This window comes from Crocuta crocuta, unplaced genomic scaffold (genome assembly GCF_008692635.1).
Source record: "Crocuta crocuta isolate KB4526 unplaced genomic scaffold, BGI_CrCroc_1.0 scaffold610, whole genome shotgun sequence".
Lineage (NCBI taxonomy): Eukaryota > Metazoa > Chordata > Mammalia > Carnivora > Hyaenidae > Crocuta > Crocuta crocuta.
Genome location: NW_027527456.1, coordinates 173,853 through 185,165, shown reverse-complemented (window position 1 = coordinate 185,165; position 11,313 = coordinate 173,853).

Here is an 11,313-nt window from a genome sequence, read left to right as displayed (position 1 = left end):
GCTTTGAACTCAGAATCCCAACAGATAGACATAGATCATCTTTCTGCCTTGAGAGGTACCAAGATTCCCCCCTCACTGCAACCCCCAGTGACAACATTTGATTCATTTTATTTGTTTTCTTCAGAGTATTTCAAACTCTTTGTTGGTTCTGTCCAAAGGCAACTTACAGATGATAAGTGTAAAGGCTTATGTTGATTCTTTTTGCAGGCAGTCAGCTAGCACTTTGATAACACGGTCAATGGTTTTAACACTCTTTGAAGGGACAAAGCAAATATCAATGCCTGGTGGGAAAAAAAAGCCACCAATGACAACCTCTAAATATCCCACCGTGCTAGGGGCGCCTGGGTGGCTCAGGTCGGTTGAGCGTCCGACTTCAGCTCAGGTCGTGATCTCGAGGTTCCTAGGTTCGAGCCCCATGTTGGGCTCTGTGCTGACAGCTCAGAGCCTGGAGCCTGCTTCCGATTCTGTGTCTCCCTCTGTCTTTCTGCCCCTCCCCTGCTCACACTCTGTCTCTCTCTCTCTCTTTCTCAATAATAAATAAAACTTTAAAAATATCCCATCATGCCAGGAATCTGAGGATGAGTCATTTGTTGGGATTTCTGTGAAAGTATTTGACCCAAGCCATTAGTGAATCAAGTTAGTGAGAAAGATTTCCTTTCCCTTCTCCAAAAAGGGTGGGTGGGGAGCTGGCTGGCTCAGTTGGTAGGCCATGTGATGCTTGACTTTGGGGTCATGAGTTCGAGCCCCACGTGGGGCAGAAGCAAATTGTCATCTGCAGTTGCTGCTTTTTTCTCAGAGGCTAAGGTACTTCTTGATAATGGGGTGCAGCTCAAGCTCCTTGAAAGTGACTTTCTTTCCTGTACACATTCGATCATTGTCAAAGGTGAACACCAGACATTAAGAGTGGAAGGAATAGCAATACCGAAGGGGCAGGGACTGATGGACCCTCATGGACTCCCTCATGGCCTTTGATCCAGCTGTTAGGCACCATGCCTGTCGTTTGTCGGCACTCTTTGCCACCACTAACTTTGAATAAAGTTAGAAATGTTGTAACAAAGTTTTGTGTATAGGAAACAAAACAAAAGTCTGGAAGCAAAAGGAACGGTAGGAAATAAAAATCACGGGGCGCCGGGGTGCCCAGTCAGTTAAGTGTCAGACTTGATTTCTGCTGGGGTCATGATCTCACGGTTTGTGGGTTCGAGCCCCACGTCAGGCTCTGCACTGACAGTGTGGAGCCTGCTGGGGATTCGCTCTCTGTCCCTCCCCTTCTCAAAGTAAATAAACTTTAAAAAAAAGGGAAATAAAAATCATAACCCAGGTGAGAAGGGATGAAGGAATGAAGGCAGGAAGTGTGGGGAGGAGGCAGATATACATACTCCCCTAGCAAATGTCTTGTGAACTTGACACCAGGTGGGCCTGGAGAAGAGCAGCCAGCGTGGTGTCTGGCATCCCATTGATGTCAAATAAGGGCTAGGTTGGCGCCCTTCGTCTCTGTGGGACAAGTTCTGTCAGAAAGCAGGCCCGTGGGTCGCTTTCAGTGGGTGTAGGCCAGGAGGGAAGACTTCTGGAAGTAAAGTGGCGCAGGAGGTGACCCAGTTAGCCAGGCCCGCACACCCTTTCCGGGCAGCCTTTCTTTCAAGCTAGTGATGTGATTTGCCTTCTGCCCTTCAGGGCTCCATCCAAGGGTGGGGGTTGCTGTGGGGGCCTGTGCCTGCTCTGTGAGATGTTCTCAGACTCCATCGTCCTGGCCCAGTGACCCCTCAACCTACCTTGGCAGCTAACGGGCGGTTAGGAGGGTCAACCACCCATTGAATCTCTCATTCAACCAACCTGCCACCTACTCTTCCCAGAAAAAGTCTCAGTCTGGCCTGAGGTTTTACAGCACAGGGAGCGAAGGGGAGGTCGGGAAACAGGAGGCAGGGGCCATAATATCCCACAACTCAAGCGTCGTGCTTTCAACTTGACCATGGCCTTTCGCACACCAACGCCACCTAGAGCTATCTATGGGGCATATGGAGTGCTATATCCTTTCATTTAGAAAGGACTGAATGGATGGGTGGATGGGTGGATGGATGGATGGATGGATGGGAGGAAGCGATGGAGGAGAAAGAATGAGATCTAGAGGAAAAAGTGGGAGGAATGAAGAGAGGTGGGGGCGAGAGAGAGGGGAAGGAGAGGGAGGGAAGGAGGGGGAGGAGGAAGCAGACAAGGGAAGAAAAAGGGAAGCCAGATCTCTCAGGGGGTCCCCAGAAGAGAGGGAGGCTGAGGGAGATTCTTAAGGCCTCTAGCCCGGCTCCCTTCTGGACTCACCCACGGTGCCTCAGTGACCTCAGCATCTCTTCAGGGAAGTCCTGAGACCTGCCATGATCCGCCCTCCAGCCCTGCCACCACAGGCACATTTCCTTAGCATCAGTGCCTATTGCACAGGGGCCAGCGTGGCTTGTTCCAGAAGCCTACTCCAGCAAAAAGAGCAGTCTCACCTTCAGGGAGCTGGCAGTCTAATGGAGTCTCGTGAGGCAGGCAGCCATGGCCTCTGAGGAGAGCATGGGTGAGAACTGCACGGGAAGAGTCCGGTCTCGCCTGGCGCAGTTGGGGGATTGAGGCTCCAAAGTCAGCGCACGCCCGCTCTGAGAACCCGCTCCTGGAAACCAGATGTCTCTGCAGGAAGGGGGAGAGTCCCCATAAATCAATGCTTTCTTCTCTCTTGGTCTAGCAGACTGCCCCAGGCTAGGAGAGCAAGTCCCATTCAACTGGAAGCTTCCGGCGCTGCTGTACCCAGAGTTCATAGGCCAGCATGGCTTGGAGGAGACATGGCTCTGACCCCACCCCCTCTGCCAGAAACTCCTCCGCTGGAACTAGTTCCTGACCACCTTGTGAGTGACCATGGCCCCCACCGCCCAGGGGAGAGGCTGGTACCTGGGGCCTCTCCCTCGCTCTCACTAGCCCAGTTGGCTTGGCTTGGCAACCCAGACTGCTTCATCCTGGGCCTCTCCCTCAAGTCTTCCCTACTCCGCCCCCTCACACCCAAAAAGAAAGGTTCCCACCCCACATACATTCCCCGGCCCACCGTCTAACGAAGGCTGAGGCGACCTTTGGGGTGATTCTCGTTCCCACAAGGCAGTCACCCCTGAGCTCCACTCCTTTGCCCCCAGGGCAGGCTCTTCCTGTCCCAGGCCTCCGTCCAGTACCTGCCTCTGGGGCTCTGCCCTCCATCTCTCGGAATCAACGGGAAGGAACAGTTCAGTTTCTCTGTGCCGGAGGCCCCGTGTCAGGGTGGCCCAGGGCCAGGCTTAGGACAGGACCACAGATGTGGCTGTGAAGAGTAGGAGCCAATCACTTTCATGTGGAAGGATTTTCCTGTTCCCCCATCTTTCCCTTTAGCTTTATGGCCACAGAAGGATCACTGGGCCCAATGGCGTAACCTCCCTTATAGTTTCTTTTTCTGGGGCGCCTGGGGGGCTCAGTCGGTTAAGTGTCCAACCTCGGCTCAGGTCATGATCTCACGGTTCGTGGGTTCGAGCCCCGCGTCGGACTCTGTGCTGACAGCTCAGGGCCTGGAGCCTGCTTCGGACTCTGTGTCTCCCTCGCTCTCTGACCTTCCCCTTCTCACGCTGTCTCTCTCTCTCTCTCTCTCTCTCTCAGAAATAAATAAAACATTAAAAAAGGGTTTTCTTGTTTCTTTTTCTTTTTTTTAAGTTTATTTATTTATTTTGAGAGAAAGAGCCAACAGGCAGGGGAGTGGCACAGAGAGAGAAAGAGAGAGAGAGAGAGAGAATCCCAAGCAGGCTCCATGCTGTCAGCGCAGAGCCTGATGCAGGACTCAAAGCCACGAAGCAGGAGCTCATGACCTGAGCTGAAATCAAGAGTCAGATGCTCAACCCACTGAGCCACCCAGGCGCCCTGTCCTTTAAGGTGCCTTATGTACCTGCCAAGAGAATATTCCTCTCTTTCTAAGCAAGTTCTTATATACCCCTAGCCTGCACTACACTCCATCTTCAGTACCGAATATCATCATTTCTAATTATTGCCACTTTGATATCTGAAAATGATTTTTTTGTGGTTGTGGTCATTTCCATTTTTTTTCTCTCATAAGACGAATATTTTTTCACNTTTTGAGAGAGAGGCATAGTACAAATGGGAGAGGGGCAGAGAGAGAGGGAGACACAGAATCCGAAGCAAGCATCAGGCTCTGAGCTGTCAGCACAGAGCCTGACGTGGGGTTTGAACCCACAAACTGAGATAGTGACCTGAGCTGAAGTCGGACGCCCAACCGACTGAGCCACCCAGGTGCCCCTGGTATTTTGTTGTTGTTCTGTTAAATTAACTTTTAATGAGTTCCTACCCTTCAGATGACAGTCTCCATGGGAGAGCAGGGCTCCTAATGAGATCATTTTTCCTTCCATAGTTAGACAAGGGTTTGCATCAGGAACACGGAAGGGGAGTGCTTTCCACTGAAAGAAAATACTGGAGCCGGGTACTGACAATATGAGAATGAACTCCTAGAGGAAAACACAGATAGAAAGGACAGCAGGAATAAAGGCCCGGGGGCACAAGGCGTCACTTGGTAGCAAAGAGCCCAGCAGCTGTAGGACGAGGTGGGGGATTAGAAAGATGGGGCAGTGGGGCTACGAGGGGCCAGAATATGATTGGCCTTGATGGAGTTTGGACCACTTTTTGGAGATAAGGAAGAGCTGATGGGCCTCGAGCAGTGTCTGGGCCTTGACTTTTCTGTGGGTTCACTGCCCATCCTCTCCCTGGCAGAAACTCCAGCAATGCCTTCAGGGAGACTTGCTGCAGAGGCAACATTCACATGCTAACATTATATTGTCCATGTAATGGGCCCATTTTACTGGCGTGGGGAAGAAGGAGAAGACTTCTCGGGCTTCCATCTCATGACGTATCGTGGGGCTATGCAGGGAACCTTGGGGAGGCACTTGGAAGGTGCCTTTTATTATTATCCCTCCCACATGAAGGCAAGTGGAGTTTAGTTATCAGAAACTTGTGAAAGTCTTTTCCGTGAATTTCCTTAAACATGAAGCACTTTTTTTTTTAAATATTTTTAAACTCTTTTTTTAATGTTTTATTTATTTCTAGGAGAGAGAGAGAGAGAGACAGNAAATGATCACTATCTGCAAGTGACAAAAGGCTTAAAAAGGCTATGGGTAAAGATCTGATGAGAGCTCACAATAATGCAATTGACAAAGGGATTTGGTTGTTTCTGCGACGTACATTTTACNATGACCTGAGCCAAAGCTGGACACTCAACCAACTGAGCCACCCAGGTGCCCCTAAAGTTTATTATTTTTGAGAGGTGGGGGGCAGAGAAAGGGAGAGAGAGGAAGAGAGAGAGAGAGAAAGAGAGAGAGAGAGAGAGAGAGAATCTCAAGCAGGCTCTGAGCTGTCAGCACGGAGCTCTGCATGGGGTTCGATCTCATGAACTGTGAGATCCTGACCTGAGCCAAAACCAAGAGTCGGATGCTTAACTGACTGAGCCACCCAGGCGTCCTCTGTGACATACATTTTAAAATCATGACTGATAACATTATATCAGGGCATACCAGGCTTTAGGAATTTCATACAAATATATCCTTTAAAAAAGTTTAGCATCATTTTTTTTACCTACTTCCCATGAAATGTAACATATACAAAAATTAGATAGTTGTAAAAATGTAGCTCTTTGAATAGAAAAGACTCAGTTTTTTAAGTAATCAAAGACCCAAAAAAGACAAAAACAGAATCTTTGTTTTTCAGACAGATTACATTAAAGGGAAAAAAAACTATTGTTTACACTTTCTGATTAAGAACAGGCCAATATCTACGAAAACTTTGTCCTCTTAACAGAGAGAAAACTTTGGGGCACCTGGGTGGCTCAGTAGGTTGGGCGGCCAATTTCGGCTCAGGTTCTCACAGTTCATGCGTTCAAGCCCCTCATCAGGCTCTGGGCTGACAGCTCAGAGCCTGGAGCCTGCTTCAGCTTCTGTGTCTCCCTCTCTCTCTCCCCCTCCCCTGCTCACTCTCTGTCTCTCAAAAATAAATAAACGTTAAAAAAAAAAAACAGAGAGAAAACCAAATTCTAATTTGGTACCAGTGTACTTTTTGATATTAAAATTCTCTTTATTTTTTTCCTTTTAACTTATGTAAGTCCATTCCAATCTCTTAATTTGACTACCTTTTCCATAGACCTTCCACAACTTTCTGCCCGGTCAGCTTTTATCCCAAAACTGTTTTATCCCCAAACTCTGAATCCGGTACCGACTCACACGGCTAAAGCTTTTTACTGATATTTGTGATCCTACGGAGACCATGGACTGGACATTTGGGGCATGGGGACTCCTGCGGCAGCCTGTCTTCTTAAAAGCCTCCCCCTTATTTCTTTCATCTCTGTGGTCAATGTTTTAGTTAGTTCCTGGAGTGTTTATGTTTCCAAGGCATGATACAACTTACAACTTCCTGGGACAGAGGAAGAATGCAAGTTTTCTCCTCAGAGTGCTGAGGTAATTGCTATGTAAGATTTTCCTTAGGTGCCTGGGAGGCTCAGTTGGTAGAGCATGTGACTCTTGACCTCGGGGTCATGAGTTCAAGCCCCACGTTGGGTGTAGAGCCTACTTAAAAAAATGTTTTCCCCTTAGTATAAGGGATCAGAAGGCATGGTGAATTCCGTACATTTCTTCATGAATCACAACATCCGACTCTTCTCTTTCCTAACTTTCTCAGAGATTCCACCTCATAGCATCCTAATCAGGCTTTGTCACAAGTGCTCGGATCTTAATCTGAGGCGTTTAAAATTTTTTATAATGTTTATTTATTTTTGAGAGACAGAGCGCGGGCAGGGGAGGGGCAGAGAAAGAGGGAGACACAGAATCCGAAGCAGGCTCCAGGCTCTGAGCTGTCAGCACAGAGCCCGACGTGGGTCTCAAACCCATGAACCACGAGATCATGACCTGAGCCGAAGTCGGACACTTAACCGACTGAGCCCCACAGGCGCCCCTCACAGGCTCATCTTTCACCTCAGCTCTTCTTGTACTCTCCGCCCCGAGCTTCCGCCTCTAGCTGGGTGTCGGCGGCCAACCGAACTGGCCACAGGAGAGGCCGGCCCACTGTGGCAACCACGCATTTCCCTTCATTGCTACTGTGTGCCACGTGCGGTTCCTCAAACAAACCCCTCAAAGCAGTCAGCATTTTGGGGGCGACCCTGTACTCATGCGGCGGTCCACCGTCTCTGACATATCGGCCACCCCTCCCCACACAGAGGTCAATGGCCAACTCAGGATTTCCCCCGGGGATGCCTCATTCCCAAGGCCCATTTCTTTGGTCTCCTGGGTCAGCTCACCAACTGTTGGTTCATCACCTCCTTGGGAGCTTCCCAGGTGTAATCTGAAACTGGTCACTGTACTCAGAGGGCAGAGAGAGACTGAAGAAAGAGGCAGGTCAATCCAGGTTGGTAGGTAGAAATTTTAATAATAACAAAGGAAATTTACATACAAGGTTTGCCTTGGGTGGCTGCAAGATGAATAGATCCTTGCATCCACCTGAAAAATCTTANGGTCACCGAACATGGAGGACAGGAGGAGATGGAAGAGGGAGGCAGACCACTCCAGGCTGGTGGGTAGCAGGTTTAATAATCAAAAGCAGCTTACATACAAGGCTTGCCTTGGGCAGCAGCAAATGACTGGATCCCTGCACCCAGCCACCACATTTCTTTTTTATTTGTTTAATATTTATTTATTTATTTTGAGGGGGGGAGAAGGGCAGAGAGAGAGAGAGAGAGAGGGTGAGAGAGAACTCCAACAGGCTCCATGCTGTCAGTGTGGAGCCTGACACGGGGCTCAGTCTCACGAAACACAAGATCGTGACCGGAGCCCCAATCAAGAGTCAGATGCTTAACCAACTGGGCCACCCAGGTGCCCCACCATCCACCAAATCTCAAAAGTTTCTACAGAGGCCTTTAGTAGGTTAGTCACATATACCATACAAGTATCCTCAAAGCCACATCACTATCTCAAGGCTGTGTCCTTGGAGCAGCCTCGGGTAGAGGGAAAGGCAAGCAGGCCCGCATGTCAAGGACAGGGAAGTGAGGAGCCTCTGATTGTCCAGGCCCAGCCGACGTGTCAACTGACATGCCTATCTTTTCCATGACCTTCCCCAACAGACTGGCAGAAAATAATTGCAAAAAGCATAATCTGAGAAAGGACTGCTGTCCAAAGTCTACACTCTTGACAATAAGAATATGAACATCCTGATTTAAAAAGGGTCAAAGGGGTGCCTGAGCGGCTCAGTCCATTGAGCATCTGACTTTGGCTCAGGTCATGATCTCACAGTTGATGGGTTCAAGCCCCACGTCGGGCTCGCTGCTGTCAGTGCAGAGCCCGCTTTGGATCTTCTATTCCCCTCTTTCTCAGCCCCTTCCCTGCAGGCAGAGACAGAGAATCTGAAGCAGGCTCCAGGCTCCGTGCTGACAGCAGAGAACTGGATTAAGGGCTTGAATTCAGGAACCATGAGATCATGACCTGAGCCGAAGTCAGAGGCTTAACTGACTGAGCCACCCAGGGGCCCTCAAAAAAGAATTTCTTAGATTAGATCTAAACACACAAACTGAACAAGGAAATATCATTTGATTCTTCTATTTTCAATGTAAAAATGTTCATTAATCAATATGTATCATTAAAAAATAACAATACAGGGGTGTCTGGGTGGCTCAGTCGGTTGAGCGTCCGACTTTGGCTCAGGTCATGATCTCACAGCTCTTGAGTTCAAGCCCCACATCAGGCTCTGTGCTGACAGCTCAAAGCCTGGAGCCTGCTTTGGATTCTGTGTCTCCCTCTCTCTCTCTGTACCTCCCCTGCTCACTTTCTGTCTCTGAAAAATAAATGAAAACATTAAAAAAATAACAATACAATTTGCAGTGTGTTATTTGCAGTGAAACCAAGAACGGCGTAATCACCAGGAGATGTACTGAAAGAAATAAGGCACACCGCATAAGAACGCATACACTTTATTTACATAAAGTTTAAATACTTGTAGAAATACTCTAACTTCAGGGATTCATACATATTTTGTAAAAGTGTAAAAAAAAAAAAACACAGAAAAGCAGCAACTATGTGAGTTAAGTTTGTTCCTTGGAATGTGCCCCTGAGGCAGAGGTCCAGGAAGGGCTATGTGATCTCCCATGGAGTCGGCCCCTTGTGAGTCCCCCGGCCTGGCAGCCCCAGGTTCCTCAGGATTTTTGTCATGGGCTGCCCAGGAAGGCCCAGAGATGGACAGTGTGGAGCCCATGATTTGCTCCTTTCTGTCCCCTCCACCTTTCTACCCATCCAGCACAGGACAACCACTTGTATCTTCGGGGCACCCTCTCGCAGGGAGCTCTTGAGCCTGTCTCCTCATTTCTTTCTTCATTTTTTTTAAATGTTTATTTATTTTTGAGAGAGACACAAAGCACAAGTGGGGGACGGGCAGAGAGAGCAGGAGACACAGAATCTGAAACAGGCTCCAGGCTCCCAGCTGTCCGCACAGAGCCCGACACGGGGCTCAAACCCACGAACTGCGAGATCGTGACCTGAGCCAAAGTCAGACGCTTAACCGACTGAGTCACCCAGGTGCCCCCTGTCTCATTTCAAAATAACTGCCACATGCAGAAGAATGGAATTAGGTCCCTATCTTACACCATACATGAAAATCAACTCAAAATGGATTAAAGACTTACACATAACACCTGAGACTATAAAATTCCTCAAAGAAGACACAGGGGAGAAGCTCCCTGACATTGGCGTTGGCAACGATTTCTTAGGTTTGACACCAAAAGCACAGGAAACAAAAGCAAAAATAGACAAGTGGGACTACGTCAGACTGAAAAGCTTCCGCACAGCAAAGGAAACAATCAACAGAGGGAAAAGACAACTTGTGGAATCGGAGAAAATATGTGCAAACCATCTATCTGATAAGGGGTTAATATCCAAAATATGTAAGAATTTCCTACAACTCAATAGCCCAAGCCCCAAATAACCCAGTGTAAAGAAGACATACAAATGGCCAAAAGGTGCACAAAAAGGTGCTAAACATCACTAATCATCAGGGAACTGCAAATCAAAAGCACAATAAGTTGTCACTTCACACCTGTTAGGATGACTATTTTTCATCAGTTTGTTGCTGTTGTTGAAGAATTTCTACACCCAACGTGGGGCTCAAACTCATGACCCAAGATGAAGAGTCCCATACTCTTCCAACTGAGCCAGCCAGGCGCCTGTGTCAGGATGACTATTNGACCTTTAAAAAAAAAAAAAAAAAAAAAAAAACAATTTAAAATAGAACTACCATAGAACCCAGCAATTCCCCGTCTGGATATATATCCAAAAGAATTGAAATCAGGATCTTGAAGAGATTTCTGCGCTATATACCACGTTCACTGCAGCATTATTTGTGATAGCCGAGTTATAGATACAACGTAAGTGCCCATCGACAGATGGAAGCATAAAAAAGAAGTGGTAAGTACATACAATGGAGTACTTATTCAGCCTTTGGAAAGAAGAAAATCCTGCCTCTTGTGACTATGTGGATTCGCTGGAGGATGGAAGATGTTATGCTAGGTGAAACGAGCTGATCATGGAATGACAAAGACTGTATGACTACACTTATATGAGGTATCTAAAATAGTCAAACTCATAGAAGCAGAGAGTGGTGGCCAGGGGCTGGGGTAGGGAGGAGGGGAGGAGAGAATGGAGAGGTGTTGCCTAATGGGTATAAAATGTCAGTTATGCAAGAGAAATAAGTTCTAGAGATCAGCTGTACAACATAGTGTCTGCAGCGGTAACTATATATACCATATATAGTTAACAAGGTATTGTACACTTTGAAATATATTAAGAATGTGGATCTCATGTTGAATGTTCTTATCACCAAAAGAGAAACACACACACACACACACAAAACACAAGGACATTTTGGGAGGTGATGGATGTGTTTAGCATCTTGTTCGCAGTGATGGCATCATGGATGTACATAGGTCCAAACTCATCAAGATGTGCACACTGAATATGTGCAGTATTTTGTATATGAATTTTACCTCAATAAAGCTTTTTTTAAAAGAAAATACGGGTGGGGTGCCTGGGTGGCTCAGGCAGTTAANCTCTCTCTCTCTCTCTCTCCCTTTCTCTCTCTCTCTCAAAAATAAACAGCACAAAAAAAGAAAAGAAAATATGGGTAATTATATGAGACTTCATGAGGTCTTAAAGGACAAGACTTTTATCTGCTGCCTACATGGTGGCTGGCACTCCAGAAGTAATCAGTACTGTCCTGCGTATTAATTAGGGGATAAGGGTT